The sequence below is a fragment of the Mustela putorius genome, unplaced genomic scaffold, assembly GCF_011764305.1.
Source record: "Mustela putorius furo isolate JIRA1106 unplaced genomic scaffold, ASM1176430v1.1 tig00000127_pilon_pilon_pilon, whole genome shotgun sequence".
NCBI lineage: Eukaryota > Metazoa > Chordata > Mammalia > Carnivora > Mustelidae > Mustela > Mustela putorius.
In genome coordinates this window covers 10,872,565-10,893,020 of record NW_025421288.1, presented here as the reverse complement: position 1 = coordinate 10,893,020, position 20,456 = coordinate 10,872,565, and the positions used below count along the sequence as shown (strand labels likewise).

Here is a 20,456-nt window from a genome sequence, read left to right as displayed (position 1 = left end):
TAGGATTTTTATATTTATTCCTGAGACTATTTCACTTCTTATTTGAATGATCTCCCTGTCCCAATTTGGTAACAGTCTTATGCTAGCCTTGTAGAATGGGCTTGGAGACAGTTCATCTTTTTTCTTGGTCCTCAATTTGCAGAACAGGAGTTATGTGTTGCTTCAAAGTTTGGTAGGCTTTACTTATAAAAACATCTGTGTTTGGTTCCTTTTTAAGGAGTAGAGACTTGCCTGCCTTTTAATTCCGTGGCCTTTTGTCTGTTCGGGTTCTCTATCCTTGAGCCCATTTTGGCACTTTATATTTTTCTGTAGATAGATTTCATCTGCATTTAAGCGTCTTCAGGCAAAAGGGTATACACCGTATTTGTATTATTGGGGAATTTATTAGCTGTAAGTGACAAAATCTAACTCTAAACTAGCAGAAGCAAACGAGGGCTCATTGACCAAAAGTCTTAAGAGAACAGCTGTGGGCAGAGCTGATCTAGAACCACCATGCTTTCACCCAGGCTCCCTCTCTGTTTCTTGGATGATCTTCACTTTGCTAGGTGGGCCAATCTCGGGCTCCCTGCCATCATCTGCTGCAGGAAGCTTCAGGTTACCCTCAGTCCTTATAGGCAAAAAGTTCCTTTGTTAGTATCTGTGTATGTCACGGAAGACCATTGGGTCATCTTGGGTCACTGGCCCTCTCCTGAGCAAGCACTGTGGGCAGAATAGGGAGGATGGGGTGAGTGGCAGATGAGCCAAGCCTGATGCATATGTACAGCACGTGCTTCCTGGGGAATAGAGCAGTTCTCTTACCAGAATAAGGGGATAACAGGGGAGAGCAGATTAAACCAGCTAACATTTGTCCTCCATTTTGTGTATTTTCTCTGCAAGATGTCCACTTATGTTACTAGCTGTTCCTTCTGTTTCTCTGGGTTTGTTTGCTCATTTCTACCTTATTGAGCCGCATGCTTCATTTCAGTCTTGTTTTCTTACACATTTATGGCTACAAATTTTCCTCTAAGTACTTCTTTGGCTGTTACCTGCTTGGTTATGTGGAGCTGTGGTTTTTTTGGCCTTACATCTGTAGCCCTGGCCTTAGGGTTTTGGTTTTCTCTAGCCCTCAGTGATTGTGTGATTTACCTAAGAGCCTCTATTAACCCTCCCAAAACCTTTTCATCTCTACTTCTCCATCTCTTACCAGCCATTTAGCTCCTGTGGGTTGTAGCTAAGAATCCTGGAGGAGGTAGAGTACTTGTGTTCCCCAGCGTCCTCCTGTTGGTCATTCTCTGAATCATTCTCTGAAGCTGAATCCCACTTCTCTCCTCCCAGCTTAGTGGCAAATTCCAATCATGAGTGAACAGATGTCCCAGGGTGAGCTGAGCGTTCTTGTTTTTTTTAGAAAAAAAAATTTTTTTTAAAAGATTTTATTTATCAGAGAGAGAGGGGGAGAGAGTGAGCACAGGCAGACAGAATGGCAGGCAGAGGCAGAGGGAGAAGCAGGCTCCCTGCTGAACAAGGAGCCCGATGTGGGACTCGATCCCAGGACGCTGGGATCATGACCTGAGCCAAAGGCAGCTGCTTAACCAACTGAGCCACCCAGGCGTCCCTAGAAAAAAAATTTTTTTAAAGATTTGATTTATTTATTTGACAGAGACACAGCGAGAGAGGTAACACAAGCAGGGGGAATGAGAGAGGGAACATAAGCAGGGTAAGTGGGACAGGGAGAGGCAGGCTTCCTGCCAAGCGGGGAGCCCCATGTGGGGCTCGATACCAGAACCCTGGGATCGTGATCTGAGCTGAAGGCGGACACTTAATGACCAAGCCACTTAGGTGCCCCAGCACTGAGTGTTCTAAGAGCCCTTTCCCCCATGTCATGGCCAGTCTGGATGATTGGTCGCCTAACAGTACTGACAACTCCTGCAGTTAGGTTTGGGACTTGTGACCCTTCAGGTTCTGCACGTGAATCACCAACCTTACAGTAGGTCCTTTGATCAGAGCCTCCCCACCTGCTTCCTCCCTCATCATCCAACCACGCATATATATGGGCCAAGGAGCACACACGGCAGTCTGAGCTAGCCACGTGTTTTTTCTCCTTGAAACTGTAAATGTGGTAGGAGACCTTGACGGTTTCTCACCATAAAACACCCTTGCATTCCTGGAATAAAAGAGGCATGATCTATTTTTCAAAAGATTGCTGGGTATTTGGGAGCAATTTGGCATTCAGTCTCATAGGTGAGATGGTTTAAGTTTTTTTCTTTCCCGTGCTGCCCTTCTTATATCAAGGTTATGCCGATCTTAAAAAGCGAGTTAGAGTGTCCTGTCTCTATTTTCATTACAAGCGTTTGTACCAGGTTGGAATTTTGCATTTCTAAAATTTTTGGTAAAACTTGCTGTAAAACCAACTGTGCCTGGCATCTTTAGGGTGGGTGGGAAGGTTTTTTAAAAATATACTTTCTTTAGAGAGAGTGCACACTAGCAAGGGAGGGACAGAGAGAGAGAGAATCCTAAGCAGGCTCCACACTCAGAGCCGACGTGGGGCTCCATCTCCTGACCCTGAGATCAGGATCTGAGCTGAAATCAAGAGTCAGCTGCTCAAGCGACCAAGCCACCCAGGCACCCTGGGTGTAAAGACGTTTTAACTCTGGATTTTTGTTGATAGTATGTTGTTCAGGTTTCTGTTCTTGATACTAACAAGGAAAAGTATTTTCCTATTTCCTCATTTTATCTGTGTTTTGAAGTTTATTGCACGGAGTAATTTGCAGAATTGCCTTTTTGTCATCTTGACTGTATCCACATTATGTCTTCTTTTTACATCTGATATGATTACACTTTCTCTTTTGAGTCCTGTCAGTCTTCGTAGACACTTCTCCGTCGGTCTTCAGAACACCAGCGTTTTGTTGTCATTCGTCCTCACTGTTTGCTTGTTTCTGTGTTGTGGATTTTTACGTAGTTCCCCTGCCCTCACGCTCGCTTGGGTTCATTCTGTGGCTCTTATTCTAAATACACCCTTGAGGCTGGACACTCTGGCTTTACCTCCTCCCCCACGCCAGCCTGAAGAAAAGCTGAAAGAACTGTGTGCCTTTTTTTTTTTTTAAGATTATTTATTTATTTATTTGGGAGAGAGAGAGATCACAAGTAGGCAGAGAGGCAGGCAGAGGGGGGGGGGAGGCAGGCTCCCCGCTGAGCAGAGAGCCCGATGTGGGGTTCGATCCCAGGACCCTGAGCTGAAAACAGAGGCTTAATGCACTGAGCCACCCAGGCGCCCAGAGCTGTGTGCCTTTTGGTGGGGCCACCGCTCTGTAACATATGCCACCTTGTGTCTCTTACTGTGCACAACACACGTGGTTTGCACATGGAGTAGTCACATCTCTTTAACCCTTTTAATTTAGAACAGAAACCTTAATGGGTTTTTTTTTCCCTATTAAATGGGCTTTTTTAACAAGAGCAGGTGAGTTATCTTATGAAAATGTCCCTCATTTGGATTTGTGTGATTGTTTTTGCATACTTAGATTTGGGTCAAACAATTTTGGCAAAAATAGCCCAGAACAGATTATGTGCTTCTTTGCGTATCAAAAAGCACAGAAAGGAGAATGGCTAGTTATTGGTGATGCTAATTTTTTTTTTAAGATTTTATTTATTTATTTGACAGAGAGAGATCACAAGTAGGCAGAGAGGCAGACAGAGAGAGAGGAAGGGAAGCAGGCCCCCCGCTGAGCAGAGAACCCGATGTGGGACTCAATCTCAGGACCCTGAGATCATGACCTGAGCCGAAGGCAGCGGCTTAACCCACTGAGCCACCCAGGCGCCCGGTGATGCTAATTTTGATCGCCTGGTTAAAGAGATGGCTTCTAGATCATTTTTCTTTTTTCTTTTTTTTTTTTTTTAAAGATTTTATTTATTTATTTGACAGAGAGAAATCACAAGTAGATGGAGAGGCAGGCAGAGAGAGAGGGAAGCAGGCTCCCTGCTGAGCAGAGAGCCCGATGCGGGCCTCGATCCCAGGACCCTGAGATCATGACCTGAGCCGAAGGCAGCAGCTTAACCCACTGAGCCACCCAGGCGCCCCCATTTTTCTTTTTTAAAAGATTTTATTTATTCATTTGTTTCTTCGTTTATTTATTTATCAGAGAGAGAGCAAGCACAAGTATGGGGAGCAGCAGGCAGAGGGAGAAGCAATCTCCCCGCTGAGCAAGGAGCCCAACACGGGGCTCGATCCCAGGACTCTGGAATCATGACCCAAGCTGAAGGCAGCTGCTTAACGGACTGAGCCACGCAGGGGTCCCCTAGATCATTTTTCTCCGAAGGTACTATTTTTCCTTTGTGGGACAGTCTTACCTTTAAGGCCAAAATGTTCTTTGATGCAGCTCTATGTGTATTTGTATTTAGTTGCTATTTTTTTTTAATTGAGTATTATATTTAGTTATTTTTTAAAATTGATTTTTTTTAATTGAGGGAAACAAGATTTCCCACCATAACCATTTTTTAGTGTATTTAGTGTTAACTACACTCACATTTATGTGCAAACAATCTCCCTTCGTGACCAGCTTATTTCACTCAGCATAATGTCTTCAGGGTTCATCCACGTTGCAGCACATGGTAGAGTTCACTTTCTTTTTAAGGCTGAGCCATGTGCCATTTTACTATACACGACATTTTGCTTATTCATTTCATCTATTGACGGACTCTTGGAGTCTCCTTCCGCCCTTTAGCTGTTGCGAATAATGCTGTTATGAACGTGAGTATATAAATATATCTCTTTGAGACCCTAATTTCAATTCTTTTGGAGATGCACCCAAAAGTAAAATTGCTGGATGATAAGATAAATCTATTTTTAATTTTTTAAGGAAACACAGCCATACTGTTTTCCATAGCAATGGCACCATTTTACATTCTCACTAACAGCACACAAGGGTTCCAATTTCTCCACATTTTTGCCAACAAAAATGGGGTTCTTTTTTTTTTTTTTTTTTTTTTTTTTTTAGTAGTAGCTATCCTGATAGGTGTGAAGTATCTGGTGTGTGTGTGTGTGTGTGTGTTTAAGATTTTATTTATTTATTAGAGAGATCACAAGTAGGCAGAGAGGGGCAGAGAGAGGGGGAAAGCAGGCTCCCCACTGAGCAGAGAGCCCGATGCAGCGTTCAATCCCAGGACCCTGAGATCATGACCTGAGCCAAAGGCAGAAGCTTAATCCACTGAGCCACCCAGGCTCCCCTGGTGTTTTAATTATAGTTTAGTTTTGAGTGTTTTCTAATTGCCATTACAATTCCATTTTTGGTCCATAAATTATTATTTTTAAATATTTAGTTGGTTATTTTTAATAATATAAGCACCTTCAAACCTCCCACTACGAAACGAAGTCTAGGACTGTGCAACAACCCAAGCAACCATTTGCCTCCACCCTCATCCAAACCCTGCCCATCCCACTCGGTTCCCGCACCCAAGGCAACCAGCTTGAATTCCCTCTGCCCTGGTCTTCTTTCCATGTGGTTTTCTTGTATCTACATGTGTTGTTGTTTGTTTGTTTTTTATTTTATTTTATCATATGAAAAGGATACCATGCTGAATGTCCTATGTGGGGGCGGACATTTCATTTCATATTACATTACAGTGATTCTCCTAATTGCCATATGTTGCTGTAGTTCATTTGTTTGACCACCATTATTTCCTTGTGGGACTATATCACAATTTATCCACTTGCTCTTCTGCTGATGGCCCTTGGGTTCTCCCCCCTTCTTGTAAACATTCTTGTAGATGTGTCTGTTCGGGTGTGAAAGCTCCTCCTGGGACAGTTCTTAGGCATGGAATTTCTCAGTCGGAATTTAGGTGATGCCACCAAATGTTTTCCAAAGTGGCTACGTCGATTGACATTTGCCAGCTATGGGTCCCTGGGGTGGATTTAATGATTTCTTCCTATAGCCTCTTGATTTTTGCTTAATATATTTTGAGCTAATGTTATTAAGTACAACATATTTAAAATTGCTGTTTTTGTGACTCAAACCCTCCCTTATGGAGTGTTAAGATAGTTACCATCTATCTTATCTGATGGTAACATAGCTCCCCTAGATTTCTTCTGCTTAGTATTTTTATTTTTGCCTGAGAAGTTATCTTCCATCCTGTTACTTTCAATCTATTCACATCCCCAGGCTTTACCAGTCTCTAGGACGTGTATCTGGATCCTTAAAACCTGAGTCACTCTTCTTTTAACCGCTACATTCAGGTCATTTAACTTATTACCATTGGTATATGGGGCCCATCTGTCATATTTGAATGACAATTTGGATGGCTATAAATTTCTAGATTCTAAATTCTTTTCCTTCAATACTTTGAAAATATTACTTCGTTGTCTTTATTCTCGTTGCCTTGCACGTCATATGCTCTTTCCTCTCTCTGTAATCTCTGAGAGTCTTAAAATCCGAGATGGTGTATGTAGATGTGAGTTATTCCTCTTCTTTCTTTCTTTCTTTCTTCTTGAACATGTGTGCACGTGTGCACGTGTGCACGTATGTGTGTAGGTGTGTGCGTGTGTGTGTGTGTTTTAAAGGCAGACGGCCACATGCAGCGCCTTGTTTGGCCGTGTCTGGACTCTTGGAAGCCTGGCTACCCCATATTTTCCTACATATGGGTCTTGAGAGCTTGTCTGGAGGTTCTACTGAGGACCACTCATTTACCCTTGACTGAAGACTGGTCCTTCTCTATCGGGGAAGCTTGTCCTCTTCAACCAAGCGTGCAGCTTTGGGAAGGATGCACACGGAGCAGTGAGGGAGGAAGGGGACGTGTACCTAGCCATTCAGATCAGCCAATTCAACCCCGGTGACCAATGGGGTGACAGACATCACAACCAGATCGACCTCACACCCTCCTTTTTCTCCGTTAGGCACTCTTTGGGCTTTATTCTGTAAGACTCCAGGAGATTTATCCCCATTATTTCTTCAAATATTTTCTCCCTCCATGTTTATGTTCCTCTCTAGAATCCCTGTTATTTATATTTTAGCACCTTTACTTCTACTTTCCATATCGCCTTGCTTTTCTTTAGTCTTTCCTCTTAGAAGATTATTTTCAGTCTGGTCTTCCGATTTCCCTGTTTGTTTGTTTTTTTAAGAAGATTTTATTTACTTATTTATTTGAGAGAGAGCAAGCAAGAGAGAGCATGAGCAGGGGGAGGGGGAGGGAGAAGCAGACGCCCCTGCAGAGCTCGATCCCAGGACCCTGGGATCAGGACCTGCGCTGAGGGCAGACCCTTAACTGGCTGAGCCACCCAGGCGCCGCATGATTTCCCTGCTTCATGCCTAAGACATATCCCTTCTGTTTGCTCTCCCATCTGTTGTGTTCGTTACTTCAACTCAGGCTGACTTCTCCAGAAGGCTGAAAGTGCAGCTGACCATACCAGAAACTTCCTTCACAAGGAAGCCAGTGGCTAACCCTTCAGCAATAGCCCCCATGGGCCATGGCAGCGAGGCTATTTTCCCACCAGTGCACAGCTGTCGTTGTTGGAGGAGGCCGCTCCTGGGGGCGTTAGCTTCCCACCTGCCTGTGCGAGTGGGTAGAGCAGGCTTCGGTAGCCAGGTAAGGCAGAGAATCGCAGGTGGTGGCCACTGAAATCTGGCCAGCATGGATCTGTTGTGAGCCCAGGGGATATGTGTGGGGTTTGCAGAGCGCTTGTCTCGGCAACAGGAAGAAGACCATGAATGCAAACCCTGAGTGCGGGTGGAAGAGGCTTTCCGAAGCTGAGGCTAATTCCCTGGGATCTGAAGGAGAGACGGCCTAGTGGCCGCACTCGGCTCACAGCTTCCCAATCTCCCAAAGCCCCTTGTTGCACAGGCCCCTCAGGCGTGGCCTCTTGTCTGCCGGCCCCTTTACTAAAAGGCTTTAGTAAAATTTTTAAATATGACCTCTGCTGCCTTCAATATACGAAGAAGCTGAACTGGCATCGGGCTTCTTACTGTGTGGCTGGAGGCATCAGGCCAGCAACTGACCCTTAGTCGTTGCCCAGATGTCCCCCAGGGAAGTGCCCTGCCTTGCAGGACCCTGGATTTTGCCTTCACTCAAAGTCCAACCACCTCCCCTGCCCCGTATTTGAAGAACATGCGAGGGAAGGCGGACATTGGCTCGGTGGGAGCCAGGGTCCGTATCAGCGATGTATTGGCAAGTCAGGCCAGCGGCCGCGGCTCACAGTTCAAGTCATGGTGGACACACTGCCAGAGTCCACAGTTTTTTTCAGTTATTGCTGTGATGGAGTCTGCGGCTGCTAAAATGTGTCTGGTCTGCAACCCTTGCTGGCTCCCAGTGAGGGGCCAAGCATCAGCAACCTTTCCCTTACCAGTCCCGGGTGTTCGGGTGTTCCGCACGGACATAGTCCCAGCTCTCACTGTGTTCTCATTAATTCTTGCATGAGAACAGCGCTCCCTTTCCTCGTTGTGGGGATGCACTGTGGTTCCAACTCTGCGACCTGGGCCCGGAGTGCACACGAGGTGGCTGACTCCATATTCTGTCGACATTTCTAGAAGCTACCAGCAGAGGTCACAATCAGCATGCTCAATCGGCAAGTCAGTGCCTACCCCTGGCCTGCAGCACCCAAGCCATCTGCCCCAACTACGATCCGCCAAGGGCAACAGCAGTGCAAGTCCCGCACCCGCAGGGAGTCACCTGCCAAGGCATTATCCGTCCGCTCCCCTCCAGCACATACAAAATGGAGGAGATGCTTGGAGAAAGGTGGGGAGCTGCCCTCGTCTTTGAGTTTTCAAGTACCCTATCAGGGTGCTGGGGGACTCAGAGCAGTATCTGTCCCGCCAGGAACCCTGTTTCAGAAAATGGCACGGGATTCAGGAGGCCACGGGACCACGTGGAACAGGTGGAGGGGCGCGGCCTCAGAACTCGACAGGCGTGTTCTCCCCAGCAGCCTCCTCTGCCTGCTCTTTCAAGTGTTTCCCTGCTGGATATTGCTGCAGCTTTCAGACTCTTACTTCCCTTGCCGCCCGCCCTTGGCTTGTCTCCAAAGCCTCCGAGTGCTTTCCTCTCCCATAATTAAGCATTTTGGTAATCAAGGTCTGCCTTATCAAACCATCTGCGGCCACGCGTAGCTTTGTGAGAGAGGGCCTGTGCAGAGAGGTCCTCTGCTTTCTTGGTTCTCTGTGTTCCAGACACTTTTGGGGAACCTCCCGCCCTACCCCCAGCTGTCTCCTCCCCAATCCCCAAAGCAGAACATGTGCTGGCTTAGAAGCAATTTTACTTTTCCTAGTGTCTTCCAGAGCAGAAGCACAGAGAAGGGAAAGGCCAGCGGTCTGAGGAAAGGGAGGTACTGCGGCGTGTCCATGCTGGACGCGGACACACGAGACATAGAAGGTACAGGGCTTGGGATGCCAGCCTAAAGGATTTTGACAACACTCACTCTCTCTCTCTCTCTTCCTTCAAGATTTATTATATTTATGTGAGAAAGAGAGAGAGCACGAGTGGGAGGGGCAGAGGGGCAGGGAGAAAGAATCTCAAGCAAACTACATGTTGAACACAGAGCCCCACGCAGGGCTCGATCCCAGGATCCTGAGATCATGACCCAAGCCGAAGGCAGACGCTTAACCAATGGAGCCACCCAGGCTCCCCCCAAGGGAATCTCTTGGGATGGCAGAATTTGGTAATTCAGGTCTGAGAAGGGGAGACAGGTGTTGCAGGAAGGGGTGGGACCCAGCTTAGCCTGACGACAGGCCCTGAGCAAGGCCGACTGTCTTTCCAGGGTGTTGGGACTTCAGAGAAATGGCCATCGAGGAAGGACTTGGACTCACCCCAGCCCCGTGAGTGAGGAAGGCCATCCTATCCTATGCCAGGCAAGGACATGTAGACCAAAAGGACATAATAGTTTATCACCAACAGAAGGAAGGAAGTTCCAGATAAACGTCAGGAAGAATGAAAGTGAGTGCAGAGAAGAGAGCTAGAAGGCAAGAAGGAATGGTGGTGATGTGGGACTTAAAAAGTGAGAGTCCTGGAGAACAGGACCCTTAAGAACAGAGAGGGGTAGTAATGTGGTGTTCTAAAGGCTATGTATAGTTTGAGGGGAGACAGATCCTTGAGTAAGCTTTGACTTTGTGAATGCACTTGTTGAAGTGTTAAGGGTAATCTCCAAAAAAAAAAAAAAAAAAATAGAAAATGCATGTATAACTCCCAAGCCAGGAGAAAGAAAAGGCATTAAACGGCCAATCATGGAAAAGGAAAACAAGGAAGGAGAAAAACAATAGGAAGCAGGACAAATAGAAGGTATTAGCTGTAGAGAATAGAAACTGCTGTTTTTTTGTTTGTTTGTTCGTTTTTTGTTTGTTTCTTTTTTTTTTTTTTTAAGGAAAAAAGGAATTTTGTAGACCATTTTAGGTGGCACATTTGGATGTTAATTGTATGTGTCAGCTTGACCGGGCTAAGGGATGCACAGAGAGGTTTTATGTCTGGGTAAGTCTTTTTCTGGAAGAGATTAGCATTTAGATCTGCAGACTAAGTAAAGAAGGTCCCGCTGCCCGAAGATATTTGCCAATGTCTTGTCAGATCAAGGGCTAGGATCCAAAATCTATAAAGAACTTACCAAACTAACATCCAAAAAACACAAAAAATCCGGTCAAGAAATGGGCAGAAGACATGAACAGACACTTCTCCGAAGAAGACATACAAATGGCCATTAGACACGTGAAAAAATGCTCAACATCAGTGGGCATCAGGGAGACTCAAATCAAAACCACAGTGAGATACCAGCCCACACCATTCAGAAGGGCTAAAATGAACAAGACAGGTGCTGGCGAGGATGGGAAAGAAGGGGAGCCTCCTGCACTGTTGGCGGGAATGCAGCTGGTGCAGCCACTCTGGAAACAGCATGGAGGTTCCTCAAAAAGTTGAAAATAGAGCTGCCCTATGACCCAGCAATTGCACTACTGGGTATTTACCCCAAAGACACAAATGGAGTGATCCAAAGGGGCACATGCACCCCAGTGTTTATAGCAGCGATGGCCACAATAGCCAAACTATGGAAAGAGCCCAGATGTCCATCAGCAGACGAGTGGATAAAGAAGATGTGGTGTATGCATACAATGGAATATTACTCAGCCGTCAAAAGAATGAAATCTTGCCATTTGCAGCGATGTGGGTGGAACTAGAAGGTATTATGCTGAGCAAAGTAAGTCTGTCAGAGAAACACAGATATCACATGATTTCACTCATTTGTGGAATTTAAGAAACAAAATTAATGAAAAGGGAAGGAAAAATAAGATGAAAATTGGAGGTAGGCAAACTGTAAGAGATGCTGACCTCTGGGAAACAAACTGAATGTTTCTGGAGGACCAGACGGTGGGGGAAGGGATAACTGGGGGATGGGCATTAAGGAGGGCACGTGATGTAAAGTGCGCTACAAGCGACATGCAACTGATGAATCACTAAATTCTACCAATGAAATTAATTTTAAAAATTAAAAATTAAAAATTAAAAAAAATTTTTAATTAAAAAAAGGAGGTTCCCCTCCCCAATGCTGATGGACATCAGCCAATCTGTTGAGGATCTGAAGAGAGAAGAAGGTGGAGGAAGGGTGAATTTGCTTCTGAGCTGGGACATCTGTCTTCTCCTGCCTTGGACATCGGCTCTCCTCAGGCCTTCAGACCTGGATTGGGACTTACACTCTCGGTTCCCCTGTAAGGTTCTTGGGCTTCAGACTTCGACTGAGTCACACCATGGGCTCTGCTGGGTCTCCAACTCGCAGATGGCAGACTGGGGGACTTTTCAGCCTCCATAATTGTGTACACCAGTTCCTATAACAAAACTCCTCTTACCTGTGTGTAGATGCTGTTGGTTCTGTTTCCCTGAAGAAGCCTGACTAATACGCTCATGGAATGGCAGGAGGGCCAGAGAACCAGTCTCCCAGGTGCCACAGCCAGGAGAAACACCGGCTTGAAGCTTCCAAGTGGGCTCTGTTGGGGAAGCACTGCTCCTGGGGGTGTCTCGCAGGGCTGGCCCAGGACCTCAGCATCCACACCTGACCTCTCTCTCGTCTGGAAGGTCACCAAATGTTAGCACTTGCATTCAACATCATTGCTTCTAGTTTCCTTAGAGCTTTTGTTTTCCTTTGAAATAGATGATCCATTTTTATCAGATATAATGGGTGTAATTACACGGTTTTCTTATTTCTTTGTGTTATGAATTATGCCAATAGGCTCTCCACCTGTATTATTCTTTTGATATGCTGCCAGATTTGATTTGATTTGTTTGTCTGTATTTTTAGTCATCTCCATGCCCAGCATGGAGCCCAACGAGGGGCTTGAACTCATGACCATGAAATCAAGACCTGAGCTGAGATCACAAGTCAGATGCTGAAACTGACTGAGCCACCCAAGCACCCTGATTTGGTACTTTATTTAGAGGGTCTGCAACTATATTATTTACAACTGAGATTCATTTTTGCAGCATCTTTATCGGATTTGGTCGTTACCATTTTATTAACATCATGTAACGTGTCGGAGTGCTTACCGTCTTTCCCTCTGATCTGGAAAAGTGTAAACACTGTCCGAATGATCTGCTGTTTAAAGGTGAGTTAGAACCATCTGGGTCTGGTGCCTTTTTTGATAGTTCAAAGAATAACCACAACAAAGATTTATATTGTGTTTATTTTTGTTAGAGATTTTATGTATTTTTTTGGTGAGAGAGAGAGTGAGAAAGAGAGAGCACGAGATGGGGAGAGGAACAGAGGGAGAGGGAGAAGCAGACTCCCCACTGAGCAGGGAGCCCAACATGGGGCTCAGTCCCAGGACATTGGGATCACGAGCAGAGCAGAAAGCAGACGCTTAACCGACTCAGCCACCCGGGCGCCTCTGCACTGTTGAGATTCGGAAAACTAAGAGTAGCTCCTCAAAGCAACTCTAGGAGGAAGACAGCAGTTACAGGCCTGGGAAACGGCAGACCCTTCAAGAAAACAGAAGAAAGTGAGCTTTTTACTAGTTCCTCAAGCGAGTGAAAGAGTTTCTAGACTTGCCTCAGTTCTCATGCTAGACATTTTGGTTACTTGTGTAATCATCATACCCAATGCTTGACCTTTCTTAGCATGAACTTAGTGTGTATTTCGTAAGAGAAGAAGATAAACTTCCTGGGATACAAGAACCAGCTTATAGGATAACATGGTGAGCAACAGGAATTTAAGTTTTAAGTTTAGTTAGTGAAGCAATTTACAATCTTATAAATGGAGCCAAAATTTCTTTGACTTTTTTTTGGGGGGGGGGCCTTCACCATCTTTGATCATCTTTCCAATCTCTTATTTGGTCGTGAATCTATTCATGAACTCAAATTGTTTCAAGGTCAATCTTGGTATTTCACACTATCCTAGGAAGCTATTAATTTCCTCTGGATTTCCCAGCTGGTTGTCCTACGTTTTCTGAAAACAGTCTCTAGTGATTACTTTGATTTCTTCTGGATCTGGGATAATGTACCCGTACCCATCCTCTTTCTCGAGCCCATGTATCTTTAAGGGGTTTTGTTTTTGTTTTTTACTGTGAATGTTTGATTTAATCATTTTTGTTTACAAAAGTATGGAACACTTCACCAATTTGCTGTGTCATCCTTGCGTGGGAGCCACGCTCGTCTTCTCTGTATCCTTCCAGTTTTAGTTCCAGTTCTAGTATATGCGCTGCTGGAGAGAACACTTTAACTTTTGGGTTTTTTTTTTTTTAAGATTTATTTGTTTATTTTGGGGGGGTGGGGCAGAGGGAGAGGGAGAGAGAGAACCTTTTTTAATTAATTAATTAATTAATTAAATTTTTTAAAAAGATTTTATTTATTTATTTGACAGAGAGAGAGAGAGAGAGAGATCACAAGCAGGCAGGGAGGCAGGCAGAGAGAGGAAGAAGCAGGCTCTCCGTGGAGCAGAGAGCCCGATGTGGGGCTCGATCCCAGGACCCCGGGATCATGACCTGAGCCGAAGGCAGAGGCCTTAACCCACTGAGCCACCCAGGCGCCCCAAACCTTTTAATTTTGAAAGATTTTATGTATTTATTTGACAGAGAGAGAAAGAGCGAGCACAAGCAGGCAGAGCAGCAGGTAGAGGGAGAGGGAGAAGCAGGCTCCCCGCTGAGCAGGGAGCCGGACGCGGGGCTTGATCCCAGGGACCTGAGCCCAACACAGCCACTTTACCTGACTGAGCCACCCAGGTGCCCTGGAGAGAGAGAATCTTAAGCAGACTCTGTGCCAAGTGCGGAGCCCGACATGAGGCTTGATCTCACGACCCTGCGATCACCGCCCGAGCTAAAAGCAAGAGTCGGCGCTCAGCCAGCTGTCCCACTGAGGCGCCCAGCGCTGTGAGTTTCTTACTGAAGACGATTCATACAATGGAGCGCACAAGTAGTAAGTACACAACTCAATATATTTTCACAACGTGAGCGCACACTCCTGTATCCAGCACCAGGTGAAGGAATAAAACATTCCCAGCCCGGCTCTGCTCATTGCCCCGCCTTGATCCTCTTCAGTCTCTACCTCCAGAAACACATTGATTTTGGACGGCATAAATTACTTTTTTAAAAAAATATTTCATTTATTTATTTGACAGAGAGAGAGATCACAAGTAGGCAGAGGCAGGCAGAGGGAGAAAGGGAGAAGCGGGCTCCCCGCTGAGCAGAGAACCCGATGCGGGGCTCGATCCCAGGACCCTGAGATCATGACCTGAGCCGAAGGCAGAGGTTTAACCCACTGAGCCACCCAGGGGCCCTGGCATAAATTACTTTTGCCTGTTTTTGTAGTAAAGGAAGCAGTGTGCGCGGTTTTACGTGTGACTTCTGTGCTGGGCCTCCAGGAGTCATCTGTGGTTTTCACTCCCTCCTGTGACTATCCACCACTTTCCCATTCGGCTGTTGATGGACATTTGGATCCTTCCTGGTTTCGGACGGCTATAAATAGTGCTGCTCTGAACATTCTTGTTCAGGGTTTTGGCTGAACATACGTACATTTTTCTGTTGCTAAGATGACATATTTTTGCTCTCTCTTTTTAAACAAAGTTTTATAATAGGCATTTTCAAACATCCTCAAGAGTAGAGGGCATAGGGAGCTCCCTAGACCCCATCCGCCAACTTCGATAACCATCGCGCTGGGCGCCCTGCCTTGTAAGTCCCCGCTCCCCACAGTTTTCTTTTCTCCTCCTTTTTTTTTTTTTAAAGATTTTATTTATTTATTTGACAGAGAGAGAGAGCACAAGCAGAAGGAGCAGAGGCAAAGGGGGAGGGAGAAGGAGACTCTTTGCTGAGCAGGGAGCAGGACACAGGGCTCGGTCCCAGGACCCTGGGATCGTGACCTGAGCCGAAGGCAGACGCTTAACTGACTGAGCCCCCGCCAGGTGCTCCTTTCTTTATTTTTCGGTGTTGGAGGAACTTACACCAAACCCCAGATCTCATCCCATCTTCCCGATTATACCCACCAGAATGCATACAGCCTGCGCATAATGTATGTACGTGCATACTGCCTGTTTCTCTAGCAGATAAGGGTACTTTTTTTCTTAATGTAACCATCATGCCCGTATCATTGTGTCTTGATTTTCTCATCCAATAGCCTGTGTTCAGATTGCTCTGATGCTCTTAAGTATGTTTTTCTAATCCTGCTTGCATGAGGGTCCGAACAGGGTCTACACAGATTCCTGCGAACGTCTCTGTGTCCCTTTCATCCACCACAGCCCCTTCTCACCTCTTCTTATGCCTTTTAATTTTGGCCAAGGAGCTGGCCCGCCTGCGGACCGCCCACTCTGGATCTAGCCCATTGCGCCCTCGAGTCGAGGTCTAAGGTGGGCTGCGGCTGCCGGTTTCTCACAGAGGCTGCTAGGGACAGGCAGAAGCTATGCTTCAGGTGATGCTTCGGCTTCACATCAGGGGGTGGTTCTGTGTTTCATGATGTGAAAACTGACCCGTGGGTTCAGGAGTTGTTGGCAAGGTGCATGGGGGTAAGGTCCCCTACCGAGCTTCACGGGATGGTTTTAGCGCTGCTTGTGGACAGTGTTCGCCTACATCCTTCATGAACAAGGCATTGCACATGGTGGTTTTTCAAATGAGATCATTCGTTCTGGATTCTTAGCTGGAATTTCTCTAAAACGAAAAGCTTTTCATTATCTGCTATTTGAGTACCTGAAATAGAAGTACAGGAGTGGCAAGAAAAATCTTGATTTTTTTCTACTTTCTTTTCTTTTCTCTTCTTCTTTCTTCTTCTTCTTCTTCTTCTTCCTTTTGCACTAATTTCGGCATAAATATTTGGTGCCCGTGCCAGCCAGATCCCTGTCAGGAGAGGGAAACTGTCCCAGCGACTTTAACAGTGAGAATATCATCTGAAGAAACGTTAAACAAGGTCTGTAAGAGTCGAGAAGGCAAAAGAGTGAGCACTGAGCTATCACAGGGCGGCCGGGGAAGCAACTGGCATCCCCATAGCTGAGGAAACTAGAGGAAGAGTCTGAGATGATTAGACTTCAGAAGCGGGTGGGAGGGGCCCCCAGGAGCGCTGCCCCCCTGAGCCTCAAGTTTGGGGGAACCCCCCAGCAGCCTCTCAAGGCAGAGACTAGAGGCTGGCATCCCGACCCTGCATTGCCAGCGCCGGGCCCAGGCAACTTACTCTGATATGATCAAGTTTTATGAGACCAGTGCTCTAACCCCTGAGCTACGGAGCCTGATGTGATCAAGTTTTAAAAGTATTATTATGGACTCGTGATTTTTTAAAAAATGTATTTGAACCCATGGACATTTTTGATGCTAAAATCCGTCTGTCTCTGGCTGGGGGCAGTCCCTTAAAGGTGGCTCCTCTGTCAATCTGACAAGACCCCACAGTGTTTCATTCCCTGCTACCGAGTCTGATAAGAGATTTCAGGCTTATTTTGCATATTTCCTGTCCCAGACCCAGAGTTAACCTTTCTCCAAAGAACCCTGGTTCCTTTTAGCAGTGAGTGTCCTCTTAAGACTGTAGTCTGAGTGTTGCTCATTTCTATTGGGTTGTCTCTGCTTCGAGGTCCTTGCAGTGGACAGAACTAAGAAGAATGTATTTCTTTCAAAATAAAAAATGGATTATGGGGGTGCCTAGCTAGCAAGCCTATAGAGAGTGCCACTCTTGATCTTGGGGTCATGAGTTCAAGCCCCACATAGGGCATAGAGCCTACTTAAACAGATATCCAAAATTATGACTTCATACTGATATTTGTGATTCAAAAGTAAGATTACAGGATTGCACATAATTTTAAGATTTATATCTGCTATGCAAAAAAACTTTGGCTTCAGAAAACATTAACATAATTACTTATTAGCAACGTAAACATATATGTTAAAGTAGCTACACCACTCTCAGTGCTAACAATAAGATAATTGAACGCATTTAAGATTTCTTAAATTTAGTTAATTTCTTTTTTTCCCCTAAGATTTCATCTATCTATTAGAGAGAGAGACAAAGCAGGGGGAGCAGCAGGCAGAAGGAGAGGGGAAAACAGGCTGCCCATCGTGCAGGGAGCCTGATGGGGGGCTCGATCCCAGGATCCCAGCATCATGTCCTGAGCCAAAGGAAGATGATTAACCGGCTGAGCCACCCAGGTGCCCCAGATTTAATTAATTTCTTAATGGTTATTTTTATTCTCAGTAGATACCCCAGTAGGAGTGCAAAGTCAAAATGATGTATCGATGAAGGAGTCTAGATGGGAATGGGAGCTGCTCGCTTCCTAGCTCCAAGAGGGCTGCAGAGCAGGGACACCCCCGTAGCCGAGTGCACAGCACCCGGAGCTCGGGTGTTAATACTGCCTTCGCCCAAAGGAGCCGCTGCTTTGGGAAAATGACTGATCCCAGGACTAGGGCAGAGCACGTGCGGCTGGGCCTGGAGGACTTGCCGTACCAGAGTAAGGACAGGCTTAAGGAAGGATGGACACGTCAAAAGGACGCCAAAGCCAGCTTCCAGGAGCTCCTCCTGGCAAAACCTGGGAAATCTGAGGTGGGAGCTTTTCTCCCCAGCTGGGAGCCAGGGAGGTGGGCTTGGCGGGGGGTTCGGGAACACACCCAGGAGCAGTCGACAAGCTGGGGGGAGACCTGGCCCAGTGACGCAGGAGAGAAAGGGAATGTGATGTTCCTCCTGCTGCCACACACCCCACCCTCCTCTGGGAAACAGTCCCCTCTGGGCCCTCGACTCTGATACCCCAGAGGCTTGACAGCTCAGAGCCAGCCCCTCGCCCTGCTCTGCCAGCTCCGTCTGCCACCGGAGCCGCGCCCTTCCTGAGGATGCCCGCTGGGACGGGTGGGAGCTTCGTTCCTTGGCACAGTGGTGGGCTTGGCACTGAGGGGCACCAGCATGGTTATCTCGGGGGCAGACAGGTAAGAACTCTGCCCCCCCAGGCTGCGCTCGGAGGGCAGTCTGGAGGGGCATGTTTTCCCATTGCGCTGGGATCCCTGGTTAGCAAGGACCTGCCTGAGCCCCCAGGATATGAAGTGCGGTGAAGGTTTCTGAGTTCAGCAAGTCCCCTTCCGAAGGGGGCAAGTCCTGATCCTGTGGGCTTGGCAGACGTTCACCCAAAAGTGGGGAAACACAGAAACAGGCCATTAACTGCCAGGGGGAGCCACAGGCTGGGTATGGCTGCTGGGACTTGACAGGGTTGGCAGGACCTGGGAAGAGTGTGGGCCCAACCCAGAGTGAGAGCGCTAGAGCAAGGGCAGCCAGCCTGCCCCGGCCAGTGCCCAGCTCAAGCCTGCTCAGCACCATGCCCAGAAGGGCCACCCCAAGAGCTGAGCTGGGCAGGGAGTGGAGAAGGGGTCCTGGGCGGCCCCTGGGACTTCTTAGTGAGGGTGCTGTGTGCACTGGTGGCAGAGAGGGAGTTGCTGCCAAGCGGCTGAACGGGCTTCTGTGAATGAAGGCTGGAGTCTCTGAAGCCCTTGAGGGGCCAGGCGTCACGTGGGCCAGCACTGGCTAGTCCCCCCTCCCCAGTCCTGCTCGTGTCGGATGTTGCCGTAGCTACAAGGCTGCCCAACCCATCAGACGCCCAGGAGCCCAGGCCAGCTGTGTCTGCTCTGCTCCTTATCCTGGGGCCCGCCACCAGCTGATGCTCAGTAAATTCGTGTCGAAGTAACAGAAGGGTGAATGTCAAGTGTGCTTTACACCAGTCCTGGAAGCCTGAGATCATGTCCCGTTTTGCAAAGAACGCGGAGACTCCGTGGGAAGCTGCCCGAGGTCAGACAGTTCGTCAGTGGAAAAGCAGCCCTGATGGTTCCTGCCCAGCTGGCTGGCTCCCCGGCCTGGCTAAGAGCTCACCGACCCTCACCCCAGCCTGCACGGCCGAAGTGCTGCCCCAGCTGGGGAAGGTCTGGGCAAGTATTGCTGGTGGGGCCCCGTGATGAGCCACAGAGCCCCTGTCCTAGGTTCTGCCCACCTCCCGGCTCAGGCCTTAAAGGACTCGGTGGTCCCCAGCCCCTACCTCCCGGGGGCCAAGCTGACTCCTTGCTGCCTTCCGGCCGCAGCCGGGTGGGCGGACGGCCTGGGACGGGGCTAGTGAACATCAGGGCTGGAGGGGGCCAGCAGCTGGGACGAGGAGGGAGGCAGACAGCACCAACCTGGGGGGCTTCCTGGAGGGGCCCCGGAGTGCCACTAGAAGCCTTTCCCGTTCCCTGGTTCACCACTTATGAAGTCAGTTACTGGGGTCAGAGTTAGAAGACATCGTGGGCTAAACCTGATCAGGGTGACCCTGGTCCACTGTGCTCCACGCAAGGCCTTGTTTCTGGGTCTGACGGTGGCGATGATCACCCCAGGGACGTCCGCCCGCAGAGGGTGAGGCTGAGCTCGGACAGTCCAGCCGGGGCTGGAGCTGCACCAGCCAGACCACGCGCCCCACCAGACGGGCCTCATAGGCTTCTGGGAGGATGGCGGGGCAGGTGGGAGGGGTCCGGAGTGCTGCCCCCTGCGCGGTGCTCCAAGCCTGTGGGCACCTCCGGGGGACCAGAGAAGCAGCCAAGCCGAAGGTTAAATCAGAGTGAGACCTCACGAGGGAGACGACGAGCTCAAGGAAGCATGGTGTGACCACTTGTTGGCTTGTCGTAAACCTGTCACCAATAGCTATCCGCTAAGGCAACTGTTGGCCTTTTCCAAGACGACCTAAAACCATCCTTCTCTTCCACTTACTGTTTGCTTCCGTTAAACACAAATCCACGAACCACCTGAGCCTGGCGTGCACCTGGGCCTCAGTGGGGGCAGGACACCGGGTCTGACTCCATGGGAGCCACCGGTCGCCCTGCCCTCGATTCGGGGCTCCAGCACGTCCCGGCATCCTTCAAAGCTCACCTCCCTGGGAAACGGTACACGGGACAAGTCTCCCTGCAGACCGGGCGCAGGGCGGCAGCCCCACGCAGTCCTGGGCCCAGGGCCGTGATTTGTGTAGCAACGGAGGCTGGGAGAGAACACGGCGACCGAGGCACTAACAGCACCTCCACTTCTCACCTGAAAGCCAGCCATGCGGGAGACAAGGCGTGACCGACCTCGGACCA

General features: G+C 48.1%; 1 pseudogene; it reads right to left on the bottom strand.

Annotated features, from left to right (window-relative positions):
- Positions 1-13,514: 13,514 nt before the first annotated feature.
- Positions 13,515-13,632, bottom strand: LOC123388717 (annotated as a pseudogene).
- Between the last annotated feature and the right edge of the window lie 6,824 nt (positions 13,633-20,456).